This window comes from Oncorhynchus mykiss, chromosome 11, assembly GCF_013265735.2.
Source record: "Oncorhynchus mykiss isolate Arlee chromosome 11, USDA_OmykA_1.1, whole genome shotgun sequence".
Lineage (NCBI taxonomy): Eukaryota > Metazoa > Chordata > Actinopteri > Salmoniformes > Salmonidae > Oncorhynchus > Oncorhynchus mykiss.
In genome coordinates this window covers 86243265-86259013 of record NC_048575.1, presented here as the reverse complement: position 1 = coordinate 86259013, position 15749 = coordinate 86243265, and positions in this window count along the sequence as shown.

Sequence of the window (15749 nt, the reverse complement as noted above, 5' to 3'; positions counted from 1 at the left end):
AAATATGCAATTTATTTCCTTCTAAATGTGTTTGAGCCAATCAGTTGTGTTGTGACAAGGTAGGGGTGGTATAATACCAAGTCTATATTATGGCAAGAACAGCTCAAATGAGGAAAGAGAAATGACAGTCCATCGTTACTTTAAGACATGAAGGTCAGTCAATCTGGAAAATGTCAAGGACTTAGAAAGTTTCTTCACGTACAGTCCAAATACCATCAAGTCTCTCATGAGGACTGCCACAGGAATGGAACACCCAGAGTTACCTCTGCTGCTGAGGATAAGTTAATTAGAGTAAACTGGCTCTCATGAGGACCGCCACAGGAATGGAAGACCCAGAGTTACCTCTGCTGCGATATGATGAAACTGGCTCTCATGAGGACCACCACAGGAATGGAAGACCCAGAGTTACCTCTGCTGCAGAGGTAAAGTTTATTAGTAACCAGCCTCAGAAATTGCAGCCCAACTAAATGCTTCACAGTGTTCAAGTAACAGACACATCTCAACATCAACTGTTCAGAGGAGACTGTGTGAATCAGGCCTTCATGGTCGAATTTCTGCAAAGAAACCACTACTAAAGGACACCAATAAGAAGAAGAGACTTGCTTGGGCCAAGAAACACGAGCAATGAACATTAGACCCGTGGAAATCTGTCCTTTGGTCTGATGAGTCCAAATTAGAGATTTTTGGTTCCAACCACTGTGTCTTTGTGAGAAGCAGAGTAGGTGAATGGATGATCTCTGCATGTATGGTTCCCACCGTGAAGAACGGAGGAGGAGGTGTAATGGTGTGGGGGTGCTTTGCTGGTGAGTGTCTGTGATTTATTTAGAATTCAACACACACTTTCAGCAGCATTCAGCAGCGATACGCCAGCCAATCTGGTTTGCGCTAAGTGGAACTATCATTTGACCCAACACACCTCCAGGATGTGTAAGGGCTATTTGACCAAGAAGGAGAGTGATGGAGTGCTGCATCAGATCACCTGGCCTCCACAATCACCCGACCTCAACCCAATTGAGATGGTTTGGGATGAGTTTGACCGCAGAGTGAAGGAAAAGAAGCCAACACGTGCTCAGAATATGTGGGAACTCCTTCAAGACTGTTGGAAAAGCATTCCAAGTGATGCTGGTTGAGAGAATGCCAAGAGTGTGCGAAGCTGTCACCGAGGCAAAGGGTGGCTACTTTGAAGAATCTAAAATCTAAAATATATTCTGATTTGCTTAATGCTTTTTTGGTTACTACATGATTCCATATGTGTTATTTCGTAATTTTGTATGTCTTTATTATTATTCTACAATGAAGAAAATAGTACAAATAAAGAAAAACCCAGGAATGAGTAGGTGTGTCTAAAACCCAGGAATGAGTAGGTGTGTCTAAAACCCAGGAATGAGTAGGTGTGTCTAAAACCCTGGAATGAGTAGGTGTGTCTAAAACCCTGGAATGAGTAGGTGTTCTAAAACCCAGGAATGAGGAGGTGTTCTAAAACCCTGGAATGAGGAGGTGTTCTAAAACCCAGGAATGAGTAGGTGTTCTAAAACCCTGGAATGAGTAGGTGTTCTAAAACCCTGGAATGAGTAGGTGTTCTAAAACCCTGGAATGAGTAGGTGTTCTAAAACCCTGGAATGAGTAGGTGTTCTAAAACCCTGGAATGAGTAGGTGTTCTAAAACCCTGGAATGAGTAGGTGTTCTAAAACCCTGGAATGAGTAGGTGTTCTAAAACCCTGGAATTAGTAGGTGTTCTAAAACCCTGGAATGAGTAGGTGTTCTAAAACCCTGGAATGAGGAGGTGTTCTAAAACCCTGGAATGAGTAGGTGTTCTAAAACCCAGGAATGAGGAGGTGTTCTAAAACCCAGGAATGAGGAGGTGTTCTAAAACCCAGGAATGAGTAGGTGTTCTAGAACCCAGGAATGAGGAGGTGTTCTAAAACCCTGGAATGAGGAGGTGTGTCTAAAACCCAGGAATGAGTAGGTGTTCTAGAACCCAGGAATGAGGAGGTGTGTCTAAAACCCAGGAATGAGTAGGTGTTCTAAAACCCAGGAATGAGTAGGTGTGTCTAAAACCCAGGAATGAGTAGGTGTTCTAAAACCCAGGAATGAGTAGGTGTGTCTAAAACCCAGGAATGAGGAGGTGTTCTAAAACCCAGGAATGAGTAGGTGTGTCTAAAGCCCTGGAATGAGGAGGTGTTCTAAAACCCTGGAATGAGTAGGTGTGTCTAAAACCCAGGAATGAGTAGGTGTTCTAGAACCCTGGAATGAGGAGGTGTTCTAGAACCCTGGAATGAGTAGGTGTGTCTAAAACCCTGGAATGAGGAGGTGTGTCTAAAACCCAGGAATGAGTAGGTGTTCTAGAACCCAGGAATGAGGAGGTGTTCTAAAACCCAGGAATGAGGAGGTGTGTCTAAAACCCAGGAATGAGGAGGTGTTCTAAAACCCAGGAATGAGGAGGTGTTCTAGAACCCAGGAATGAGGAGGTGTTCTAGAACCCAGGAATGAGGAGGTGTGTCTAAACTTTTGACTGATACTATATGTAAATGTCCTATTTCATTTTTTTAGTTTTTTATAAATTAGCAAACATTTATAAAAACCTGTTTTTGCTTTGTCATTATGGGGTATTGTGTGTAGATTGATGAGGGGGGAAAACACTATTTAATCCATTTTAGAAGAAGGCTGTAACGTAACAAAATGTTGATAAAGGGGTCTGAATAGTTATTGAATGCACTGTACATGCCTTTCTAATGAAATGTCAGGTTTTTCATCATGAATCCATCGTGTTCAGAATGTGTTTGGACTTCTATCTCACAAATAGCCCTATAATCACCCAGTATATCTCCTCTCTATATTCACCCAGTATATCTCCTCTCTATATTCACCCAGTATATCTCCTCTCTATATTCACCCAGTATATCTCCTCTCTATATTCACCCAGTATATCTCCTCTCTATAATCACCCAGTATATCTCCTCTCTATATTCACCCAGTATATCTCCTCTCTATATTCACCCAGTATATCTCCTCTCTATATTCACCCAGTATATCTCCTCTCTATATTCACCCAGTATATCTCCTCTCTATATTCACCCAGTATATCTCCTCTCTATATTCACCCAGTATATCTCCTCTCTATATTCACCCAGTATATCTCCTCTCTATATTCACCCAGTATATCTCCTCTCTATATTCACCCAGTATATCTCCTCTCTATATTCACCCAGTATATCTCCTCTCTATATTCACCCAGTATATCTCCTCTCTATATTCACCCAGTATATCTCCTCTCTATATTCACCCAGTATATCTCCTCTCTATAATCACCCAGTATATCTCCTCTCTATATTCACCCAGTATATCTCCTCTCTATATTCACCCAGTATATCTCCTCTCTATATTCACCCAGTATATCTCCTCTCTATATTCACCCAGTATATCTCCTCTCTATATTCACCCAGTATATCTCCTCTCTATATTCACCCAGTATATCTCCTCTCTATATTCACCCAGTATATCTCCTCTCTATATTCACCCAGTATATCTCCTCTCTATATTCACCCAGTATATCTCCTCTCTATATTCACCCAGTATATCTCCTCTCTATATTCACCCAGTATATCTCCTCTCTATATTCACCCAGTATATCTCCTCTCTATATTCACCCAGTATATCTCCTCTCTATATTCACCCAGTATATCTCCTCTCTATATTCACCCAGTATATCTCCTCTCTATATTCACCCAGTATATCTCCTCTCTATATTCACCCAGTATATCTCCTCTCTATATTCACCCAGTATATCTCCTCTCTATATTCACCCAGTATATCTCCTCTCTATAATCACCCAGTATATCTCCTCTCTATATTCACCCAGTATATCTCCTCTCTATATTCACCCAGCGTACAACTATCTCCTCTCTATATTCACTTGAATGAACTAGATACATCCTGTGTTCTTCATATGAACTCACCGGCTCTGATGCTCGTTGGATGTAGCAGGGCTTGCAAGCTATTACGGACTACAAAGGGAAACTCAGTTGCGAGCCTCCCGGTGACGTGAGCCTACCAGACGGGCTAAGTGCCTTCTATGCTCATTTTGAGGCAAGATACACAGAAGCATGCATGAGAGCACCAGCTGTTCCGGACGACTGTGTGATCACGCTCTCCGTAGCTGATGTGAGCAAGACCTTTAAACAGGTCAACATTCACTAGGCCACAGGGCCAGACGGATTACCAGGACTTGTACTGATAAATTCCTTGGTGTCCACATCACCAACAAACTATCATGGCCCAAACACACCAAGAAAGTCATGAAAAGGGCACCACAACGCCTTTTCCCCCTCAGGAGACTGACAAGTTATACAGCTGCACCATCGAGAGCATCCTGACGGCCCAGTGCACCACTGGGGCCAAGCATGCTTCCTGCCATCTAGGATCTCTATACCAGGCGGTGTCAAAGGAAGGCCCCAAAAATTGTCAAAGACTCCAGTCATCCAAGACATAAACTGTTCTGTCTGCTACCGCACGGCAATCGGTACCGGAGCCCCAAGTCTAGGTCCAAAAGGCTCCTTAACAGCTTCTACCCCCAAACCATAAGACGCAGAACAATCAAATGACCACCCGGACTGTTTACATTGACCCCCCCCCCCCCCTTAGTATTTACACTGCTGCTTCTCACTGTTTATAATTTATGCATACTCACTTTACCCCTACCTACATGTACAAATGACCTCCATTAACCCTGACTCGGTACCGGGTCCCCCTGTATATAACCTCCACATTGTTATTTTAATGTGTTACTTTAACTTTTTATTTTTTATTTTTTTACTTTCGTTTATTTAGTAAATATTTTCTTAACTCTATTTCTTAAAACTGCATTGTTGGTTAAGGGCTTGTAAGTAAGCATTTCACGGTAAGGTCTTGTGCATGTGACAAATACAATTTGATTTGTATAGAGCAGGGGACTGAACAGAGCAGGGGACTGAACGGAGCAGGGGACTGAACGGAGCAGGGGACTGAACGGAGCAGGGGACTGAACGGAGCAGGGGACTGAACAGAGCAGGGGACTGAAAAGAGCAGGGGACAGAACAGAGCAGGGGACAGAACAGAGCAGGGGACTGAACAGAGCAGGGGACTGAACAGAGCAGGGGACTGAACAGAGCAGGGGACTGAACAGAGCAGGGGACTGAACAGAGCAGGGGACTGAACATAAAATAATCATAATGTCAACCAGAAGCCCTGCAGGACGCCAGATCATCCAGCTATACTGTCCTGTATCTGTCAGAATAGAACAAGGACATTACTTTGGCCTTTACAGATGATTCCGCCATGATCTCTCACGCTGCAGAATCAGAGGTACTGCTGTCTCCTACTTAGCATAGATTTCTCTCTCTCTCTTCTCTCTCTTCTCTCAATTCCAATTTAAGGGTCTTTTTTTGGCATTTAAAATGACGGCCTACCCCAGTGCCAGGGTTTGGGAAAGGTTTCCCAATTCTTTCTTCGATTTTTTGCATTTTTCATCAAACCATTTGTCATTGATGATAATTTTCTTAGGCTGTCTGCTTGAAATGTTTAGATTTGATAGGGAAGCTGAGGTCAAATATACTGTTTAGGTTTTCTACTGCCAAGTTTACACCTTCACTATTACAGTGAAACATTTTGTCAAAGAAAGTTCTCTAAAAGGAATTGAATTTGTTGTTGCCTAATTGTTTTTTGGTAGGTTTCCACACTACTTTCCTTCCCTCAATAGCATTTCTTAATATTATTCACTTCCTTTGGCTTTGATGCCTCATGATTGAGTACTGCTCTGTTCAAGAAGATTGCGATCTTGCTGTGATTTTGCTCTCTCTTCTCTCTCTCTCTCTCTCGCTCACTCACTGTGTGTGTGCATGCTTCTACTTGTGATAGCAGAGATTGCTCTGTGTAGTGTCTGTAGCTTGAAACTGCTGGCCACCACATTTCCTTTTGATTCTGAGCATGTTGCCACGCAATAATACAAACCAAGCTAGCAGGCTCTGTAGGGTATAAACCACGCTAGCAGGCTCTGTAGGGTATAAACCACGCTAGCAGGCTCTGTAGGGTATAAACCACGCTAGCAGGCTCTGTAGGGTATAAACCAAGCTAACAGGCTCTGTAGGGTATAAACCACGCTAGCAGGCTCTGTAGGGTATAAACCACGCTAGCAGGCTCTGTAGGGTATAAACCACGCTAGCAGGCTCTGTAGGGTATAAACCACGCTAGCAGGCTCTGTAGGGTATAAACCACGCTAGCAGGCTCTGTAGGGTATAAACCAAGCTAACAGGCTCTGTAGGGTATAAACCACGCTAGCAGGCTCTGTAGGGTATAAACCACGCTAGCAGGCTCTGTAGGGTATAAACCACGCTAGCAGGCTCTGTAGGGTATAAACCACGCTAGCAGGCTCTGTAGGGTATAAACCACGCTAGCAGGCTCTGTAGGGTATAAACCACGCCAGCAGGCTCTGTAGGGTATAAACCACGCTAGCAGCCTCTGTAGGGTATAAACCAAGCTAACAGGCTCTGTAGGGTATAAACCACGCTAGCAGGCTCTGTAGGGTATAAACCACGCTAGCAGGCTCTGTAGGGTATAGCTCTGATTCGCAGATTGAAAGCCTGAGAACTTAACCCTGCACCCTAGAGACTGCTACCCTATATACATCGACATGGAATCACTGGTCACTTTAATAATGGAATCACTAGTCACTTTAATAATGGAACACTGGTCACTTTAATAATGGAACACTGGTCACTTTAATAATGGAACACTGGTCCCTTTAATAATGGAACACTGGTCCCTTTAATAATGGAACACTGGTCCCTTTAATAATGGAACACTGGTCCCTTTAATAATGGAACACTGGTCCCTTTAATAATGGAACACTGGTCACTTTAATAATGGAACACTGGTCACTTTAATAATGGAACACTGGTCCCTTTAATAATGGAACACTGGTCACTTTAATAATGGAACACTGGTCACTTTAATAATGGAACACTGGTCACTTTAATAATGGAACACTGGTCACTTTAATAATGGAACACTGGTCACTTTAATAATGGAACACTGGTCACTTTAATAATGGAACACTGGTCACTTTAATAATGGAACACTGGTCACTTTAATAATGGAACACTGGTCACTTTAATAATGGAACACTGGTCACTTTAATAATGGAACACTGGTCACTTTAATAATGGAACACTGGTCACTTTAATAATGGAACACTGGTCACTTTAATAATGTTTACCTACTGCTTTACTCATTTCATAGAGTATACTGTATTCTATCCTACTGTATTTTAGTCAATGGCACTGTGACATTGCTCGTCTTAATATTTAGTAATTTCTTAATTCCATTGTATTACTTTTAGATGTGTGTGTATTGTTGTGATTTGTTCCATATTACTCCACTGTTGGAGCTAGGAACACAAGCATTTCGTTACACATATTTAGCAGATATTAAATATGTATGTGACCAATACAATTTGATTTATTTTGATGGTGGGGAAGATGGCCTTTTGAATACTAGCCAGAGTGTTCTGTTTGTACTATCCTGCCAACTCCTTTCCACTCATTGACATGCCAAACAAAACAATAACAGCGATGGAATTGGCAAGAGCACAAACAGACACGGGACCAGGCTACTTCAATGCTTTGATTGCCTTCCAGTCAGGTGAATCAGGTAGTTGATTGAGTGAGGTCACCAGGCTATCCTGATAGAGGTTGGTCTTTGAGGATACACCTCTGCTGCTGTGGTTACAACAGGAGACTGACGTTTGCAGCCTCTGAAATCTGTGACCTAGTCTTCTTTGTGAACAATGGGGCCTCTGCTGCTCCGCTGCCGTCAGAGCGGACTGCATAATTTATGTGTTCCCAGTGTTTGAGTCTGCTGTTGATTTATGGTCTAACATGTACTGGAACACACAGTCTATTCTGTTCTGTTGTGTTCTGTTCTGCTCTGCTCTGTTCTGTTCTGTTCTGCTGTGTTCTCCTCTCTCGGGCCTGGGAGCAAGGTGCTACGTCTATACATCCCTATTACTGGGTACATACTGTAGGCTCATAAAACCCTACAGACGGATATGTCCCTGTTATGGTGGAAAGGATAGCAACATCCATTTCCTCATCCTCATCTGTCCCTGTTAGGAATTTGGCCCAGTTCCTTCTGACCCTAACTACATTAACCTGTCATATCCTGTCCCTATCTACCTTAACCTGTCATATCCTGTCCCTATCTACCTTAACCTGTCATATCCTGTCCCTATATACCTTAACCTGTCATATCCTGTCCCTATCTACCTTAACCTGTCATATCCTGTCATGTCCTGTCCCTACATACCTTAACCTGTCATATCTTGTCCCTATCTACCTTAACCTGTCATATCCTGTCCCACCTACCTTAACATGTCATATCCTGTCTCTATCGCCGTTAACCTGTCATATCCTGTCACATCCTGTACCTATCTACCTTAACCTGTCATATCCTGTCCCTATCTACCTTACCCTGTCATATCCTGTCCCAACCTACCTTAACATGTCATATCCTGTCCTGTCCCTATCTACCTTAACCTGTCATATCCTGTCCCTATCTACCTTAACCTGTCATAACCTGTCATATCCTGTCCCTACATACCTTAACCTGTCATATCCTGTCCCACCTACCTTAACCTGTCATATCCTGTCCCTATCTACCTTAACCTGTCATATCCTGTCCCTATCTACCTTAACCTGTCATATCCTGTCCCTACCTACTTTAACCTCTCACATGCTGTCGTACCTATCATAACCTGTCATCATGTCTCTACCTACCTTACCCTGTCATATCCTGTCCTGTCCCTATCTACATTAACCTGTCATATCCTGTCCTGTCCCTATCTACCTTACCCTGTCATATCCTGTCCTGTCCCTATCTACCTTACCCTGTCATATTCTGTAATAACCTAAACCTATAATAACCTGTCATCCTGTCTCTATCTACCTTAACCTATCATATGCTGTCCCTACCTACTTTAACCTGTCTTCCTGTCCCTACCTACTTTAACCTGTCATATCCTGTCCCTACCTACTTAACCTGTCATATCCTGTCATTTCCTGTCCCTACATACCTTACACTGTCATATCCTGTCCCTACCTACATTAACCTGTCATATCCTGTCCCCACCTACTTTAACTTGTCATATGCTGTCCCTATCTACCTTAACCTGTCATATCCTGTCCCTACCTACTTTAACCTCTCACATGCTGTCGTACCTATCATAACCTGTCATCATGTCTCTACCTACCTTACCCTGTCATATCCTGTCCTGTCCCTATCTACATTAACCTGTCATATCCTGTCCTGTCCCTATCTACCTTAACCTGTCATATCCTGTCCTGTCCCTATCTATCTTAACCTGTCATATCCTGTCCCTACCTACATTAACCTGTCATATCCTGTCCCTATCTACCTTAACCTGTCATATCCTGTCCCACTTACCTTAACCTGTCATATCCTGTCCCTACCTACCTTAACCTGTCATATCCTGTCCCTATCTACCTTAACCTGTCACATCCTGTCATTTCCTGTCCCTACATACCTTACACTGTCATATCCTGTCCCTACCTACATTAACCTGTCATATCCTGTCCCCACCTACTTTAACTTGTCATATGCTGTCCCTATCTACCTTAACCTGTCATATCCTGTCCTGTCCCTATCTACCTTAACCTGTCATATCCTGTCCTGTCCCTATCTACCTTACCCTGTCATATCCTGTCCTGTCCCTATCTACCTTACCCTGTCATATCCTGTCCTGTCCCTATCTACCTTACCCTGTCATATCCTGTCCTGTCCCTATCTACCTTACCCTGTCATATTCTGTAATAACCTAAACCTATAATAACCTGTCATCCTGTCTCTATCTACCTTAACCTGTCATATGCTGTCCCTACCTACTTTAACCTGTCTTCCTGTCCCTACCTACTTTAACCTGTCATATCCTGTCCCTACCTACTTAACCTGTCATATCCTGTCATTTCCTGTCCCTACATACCTTACACTGTCATATCCTGTCCCTACCTACATTAACCTGTCATATCCTGTCCTGTCCCTATCTACCTTAACCTGTCATATCCTGTCCTGTCCCTATCTACCTTAACCTGTCATATCCTGTCCTGTCCCTATCTACCTTACCCTGTCATATCCTGTCCTGTCCCTATCTACCTTACCCTGTCATATTCTGTAATAACCTAAACCTATAATAACCTGTCATCCTGTCTCCATCTACCTTAACCTGTCATATGCTGTCCCTACCTACTTTAACCTGTCTTCCTGTCCCTACCTACTTTAACCTGTCATATCCTGTCCCTACCTACTTAACCTGTCATATCCTGTCATTTCCTGTCCCTACATACCTTACACTGTCATATCCTGTCCCTACCTACATTAACCTGTCATATCCTGTCCCCACCTACTTTAACTTGTCATATGCTGTCCCTATCTACCTTAACCTGTCATATCCTGTCCTGTCCCTATCTACCTTAACCTGTCATATCCTGTCCTGTCCCTATCTACCTTAACCTGTCACATCCTGTCATTTCCTGTCCCTACATACCTTACACTGTCATATCCTGTCCCTACCTACATTAACCTGTCATATCCTGTCCCCACCTACTTTAACTTGTCATATGCTGTCCCTATCTACCTTAACCTGTCATATCCTGTCCTGTCCCTATCTACCTTACCCTGTCATATCCTGTCCTGTCCCTATCTACCTTACCCTGTCATATCCTGTCCTGTCCCTATCTACCTTACCCTGTCATATCCTGTCCTGTCCCTATCTACCTTACCCTGTCATATCCTGTCCTGTCCCTATCTACCTTAACCTGTCATATCCTGTCCTGTCCCTATCTACCTTAACCTGTCATATCCTGTCCTGTCCCTATCTACCTTACCCTGTCATATCCTGTCCTGTCCCTATCTACCTTACCCTGTCATATCCTGTCCTGTCCCTATCTACCTTAACCTGTCATATCCTGTCCTGTCCCTATCTACCTTACCCTGTCATATCCTGTCCTGTCCCTATCTACCTTACCCTGTCATATTCTGTAATAACCTAAACCTATAATAACCTGTCATCCTGTCTCTATCTACCTTAACCTGTCATATGCTGTCCCTACCTACTTTAACCTGTCTTCCTGTCCCTACCTACTTTAACCTGTCATATCCTGTCCCTACCTACTTTAACCTGTCATATCCTGTCCCTACCTACTTAACCTGTCATATCCTGTGCCAGTCTACCTTCAACCGTCTGTACCATAACATAGCCCATCAATCTCTGTCTTGTTATTTTCCTATTTGTCTTATTTTTTCACTGTATGCTGTATGTGTTGTATTCAGCATTTCACTGTAAGGTGCGTGTTGTATTCAGCATTTCACTGTAAGGTGCGTGTTGTATTCAGCATTTCACTGTAAGGTGCGTGTTGTATTCAGCATTTCACTGTAAGGTGCGTGTTGTATTCAGCATTTCACTGTATGCTGTATGTGTTGTATTCAGCATTTCACTGTAAGGTGCGTGTTGTATTCAGCATTTCACTGTAAGGTGCGTGTTGTATTCAGCATTTCACTGTAAGGTGCGTGTTGTATTCAGCATTTCACTGTAAGGTGCGTGTTGTATTCAGCATTTCACTGTAAGGTGCGTGTTGTATTCAGCATTTCACTGTAAGGTGCGTGTTGTATTCAGCATTTCACTGTAAGGTGCGTGTTGTATTCAGCATTTCACTGTAAGGTGCGTGTTGTATTCAGCATTTCACTGTAAGGTGCGTGTTGTATTCAGCATTTCACTGTAAGGTGCGTGTTGTATTCAGCATTTCACTGTAAGGTGCGTGTTGTATTCAGCATTTCACTGTAAGGTGCGTGTTGTATTCAGCATTTCACTGTAAGGTGCGTGTTGTATTCAGCATTTCACTGTAAGGTGCGTGTTGTATTCAGCATTTCACTGTAAGGTGCGTGTTGTATTCAGCATTTCACTGTAAGGTGCGTGTTGTATTCAGCATTTCACTGTAAGGTGCGTGTTGTATTCAGCATTTCACTGTAAGGTGCGTGTTGTATTCAGCATTTCACTGTAAGGTGCGTGTTGTATTCAGCATTTCACTGTAAGGTGCGTGTTGTATTCAGCATTTCACTGTAAGGTGCGTGTTGTATTCAGCATTTCACTGTAAGCTATTACCTGTAAGGTGGCAAATGACATTTGATTTGATTTTGATTTGTCAACCTGTTTTGATGGCTACTGTTGTTGCTGGATTTGAGTCCAGGCAGGACAGGACAGGACAAGCCAGGACAGGCCAGGACAGGACAGGCCAGGACAGGCCAGGACAGGCCAGGCCAGGACATGCCAGGACAGGACAGGACAGGCCAGGCCAGGCCAGGACAGGACAGGCCAGGACAGGCCACACAGACACAAATCCCTTAGTCCTCTGCTATCCCCTTTGTCCCAGACAGTTCTTGTTGTCCCAAAAGGCAGAAGAAGAGCGAGTGAGAAGGGGGTCTGGATCAGAGTTGGGTGCTCTTATTCCTGGGCAGGCTTTCATCTGGCTCTGGGTGGGACACCACTCCCCTCTGTCCCTGCCCTCTTTCCCAGACAGACAGACAGACAATTAATCTTGTTCCTCCCTGACCTAGTTACAAACTCTGTCAACTCTCCCTTTTCTCAACCTCACATCTTTTCTCAACTCTTTTGTCAATGTCACATTTTAACACTGGGTTCTCTATGTCTGTTTGTTAGGGAACCTTTAGTCAGGAATGAATCAGCCTCAGAAAGAAGTGTAGCTGCTTGTGCTGCTTTCTCCCTAGAGAGTTGAGACGTTGTGTTGTCTGTCAGACACAGCCTGAGATGTATATCTCCTTTGTGTAGTATAGGGCTGTGAAGCATATACGCAGGGAGTCAGGAAGCAGGTGCAGAAGGTGAGTTTAATAATAATAAACAACATGATGGTTGCCAGGTGTTGCCAGGTGTGGCAATGTGGGTTGCCTGGACCGCTTGTTAGTAGACCGAAATCTTGGATGATGTTAGGGTCCAGGATGTCTACCACTCGGACCCAAGAGCCGTACCCCCCCCACCCCCCAGTCCAGACTTTGAAGGGCCCCACAAACCCAGGGCTCAGCTTCCTACGGGGCAGGCGGAGCAGAAGGTTCCTGGTGGAGAGCCAGACACTATCACCAGGATGGACGGCGGGTGCCTCACTGCGGTGGTGGTCTGCCTGCTTCTTCAGACGGCAGACGGCACGCTGGAGCTTCACGTGAGCATCGTTTCAATCATCCTCTGCGCACTTGAATCACTCCTCCACCACAGGAGCTTCGGTCTGGCTCTGGGTCCACGGAGCCAGGGCTGGCTGATATGTCAGAACACACTGGATGGACGTCAACCCGGTGGAGGAGTGAAGCAGTGCATTTTGGGAGTACTCTGCCCAGGGAAGGAACCGGATCCATTCCCCCTGCCGGTCCTGGAAGTGACTCTAAAGGAATCTCCCCAGCTCTTGGTTCATTCTTTCCACCTGCCCATTGGACTGAGGCCGGTACCTGGAAGTGAGGCTGACCGTGACCCCCAGCTTCTCCATAAAGGCTCTCCATACCAGTGACGTGAATCGGGGGCCCCGGTCGGAGACGATGTCCTCTCAAAGGCCATAGTGCCGGAAGACCTGCTGGAACCTGCTGTCTCAGTAACCTGGAGAGCTAGGGTTTAGAGAATCTGACCACAACAACCATAGTAGTGGTAGTGAAACCATCACCAGAGGGGAGATCAGTGACAAAATCAATGGACAGATGAGTCAAGGCCGCTAAGGCACGAGAAGGGGAAGGAGTTTCCCTACTGAAGCCCGGGATATAAGTTTCTGCACATATGGTTGACGTCGTGTGCCAAGGTGGGACACCAGTACTTTCCCGGATATCAATTGAATAGTGCGGGTGATACCTCGGTGTCCAGCAACGAAAGATGTGTGCACCCATGTTAACAGCCGATCCCTTACCTCCGTGGGAACATAGGTACGCTCCATATGGCAGGTAGTAGGTTCCCTCTCCAGAGCCTGGCGGATCTCCACGTCTATGTCCCGAAGCACGGGGGCAATGATTTGTGAGGGCAGTATGATGAGCGCACTGGAACCTCTCCCGAATCGTGGAGATGGGACAGGGTATCGGCTTTGATGTTCTTTGAACCTGGGCGGTATGACATGGTGAAGTTGAATCTAGTGAAGAAAAGGGCCCACCTTGCTTGGCGCGGGTCCAGCCGCCTCGCTGTCCATATATATTTCAGGTTCCAATGGTTGGTGAGGATGAGAAACGGGTCCGTGGTGCCCTCCAGCCAGTGTCTACACTCCCAGGTGCCTAGGCAGTGATCTCCATCCTCGACCAGGAGATGATGGGATCGTGACCCCGGGAGGCCGAGGATGACTACCTCTGTGATGAGGAATGCAAGGCTTTCTTGGTTTCCACTGTGATGGTGAGTGGCACTGTGATGTGCTTGACAGTGCCGGATCCCAATGGTCTATTATCCAAAGAAAAGACCAGAAAAGGAGAGCGGGTACGAGGTGATGTTCAGGGAGCAGGCAAGGGCCTGGTCAATAAAATTCCCCACGGCACCGGAGTCCACTAGAGCTGTGGAGACAATAGGTGTGGGACATGCAGCCAGTGAAATGGAAACCGTGAAGGGTTTGGCGAAAAGCCATGATGGAATACTCACGCCTACCCCGGGAGACGGATGATCACGGGGCCGCCCCTCTGTCCCTGTGGACCCAGGGTTGGTACGCACCGGACACCGCTGAATTTGAATCCTGGCCACAATAGGAACACAGCCCCAGCCATCTCCGGTGACGCTGCTCTGCCGAGGAAAGGTGTGTGGTTCAGGCTCTGTTTCAGGTCGGCAAAAGGAAGAAGGCGAGAGACGAGGAGGGTGCCGGCGCTCTCTAAGAAGGTTATCTAGACAGATGGACATTGCTATGAGCGTGTCCAAGGAAACGTTGCAGACCCGACACGCAAACTCCGTCTGGACCTCGTTGCGCAGTCCTCTGTGGAGCGCCAGCTCATTCCACCCCCTGGAGGAACAGTCCAGAAGGTGAGGACGAACTCCGCAGTGGTCTGGACACCCTGCGGGAGTTGGAGTAGTCGCTCACCTCCTTCTCAGCGCTCAAGTGTATGATCGAAGACCGCCTTGAACCTCTCATAGGAACCCAACTCCTCCTTTCCTCTCTCCCAGACGGCCATAGCCCACTCCAAAGCCAGTCCTGTCAGTACGGAAATGACCGTAGCAACCTTCAACTTCTCGCTCCTGTCTGATGAGCGAAATAAAGAGAGCACTGGAGTAGGAAGCAACGGCATTTCGATGGAGTCCTGTCATATTTGTCCGGGAGGGACAATAGGGCATCGCTGACCTAGGCAGAATGCTGGATGGGCTGAGGGACTGACTCGCAGGGACGGATCGCGGTAGAGGGTCCTCCGCTAGTTGGAGATGAATCCTGTCGGGTGTTGTCGAGGTGGTGGAGAACTTGGAGGACCTCATTCATTACCGTACCCAATTGAGCTGGTCACGGTGTTGACGGATTAGGTGTTGCTGTTTGTCGACTAACTCCTTAACTTCTTCTGCTTCCATATTTTCGAGAGGCAGTCAGGAAGCAGGTGCAGAAGATGAGTTTAATAATAATAATAAGCGTGAAGATAATACAAAACAATAAAAGCGTACTGAACGGAACCAAAACCAATACTATCCGATGACTGAGGCTACT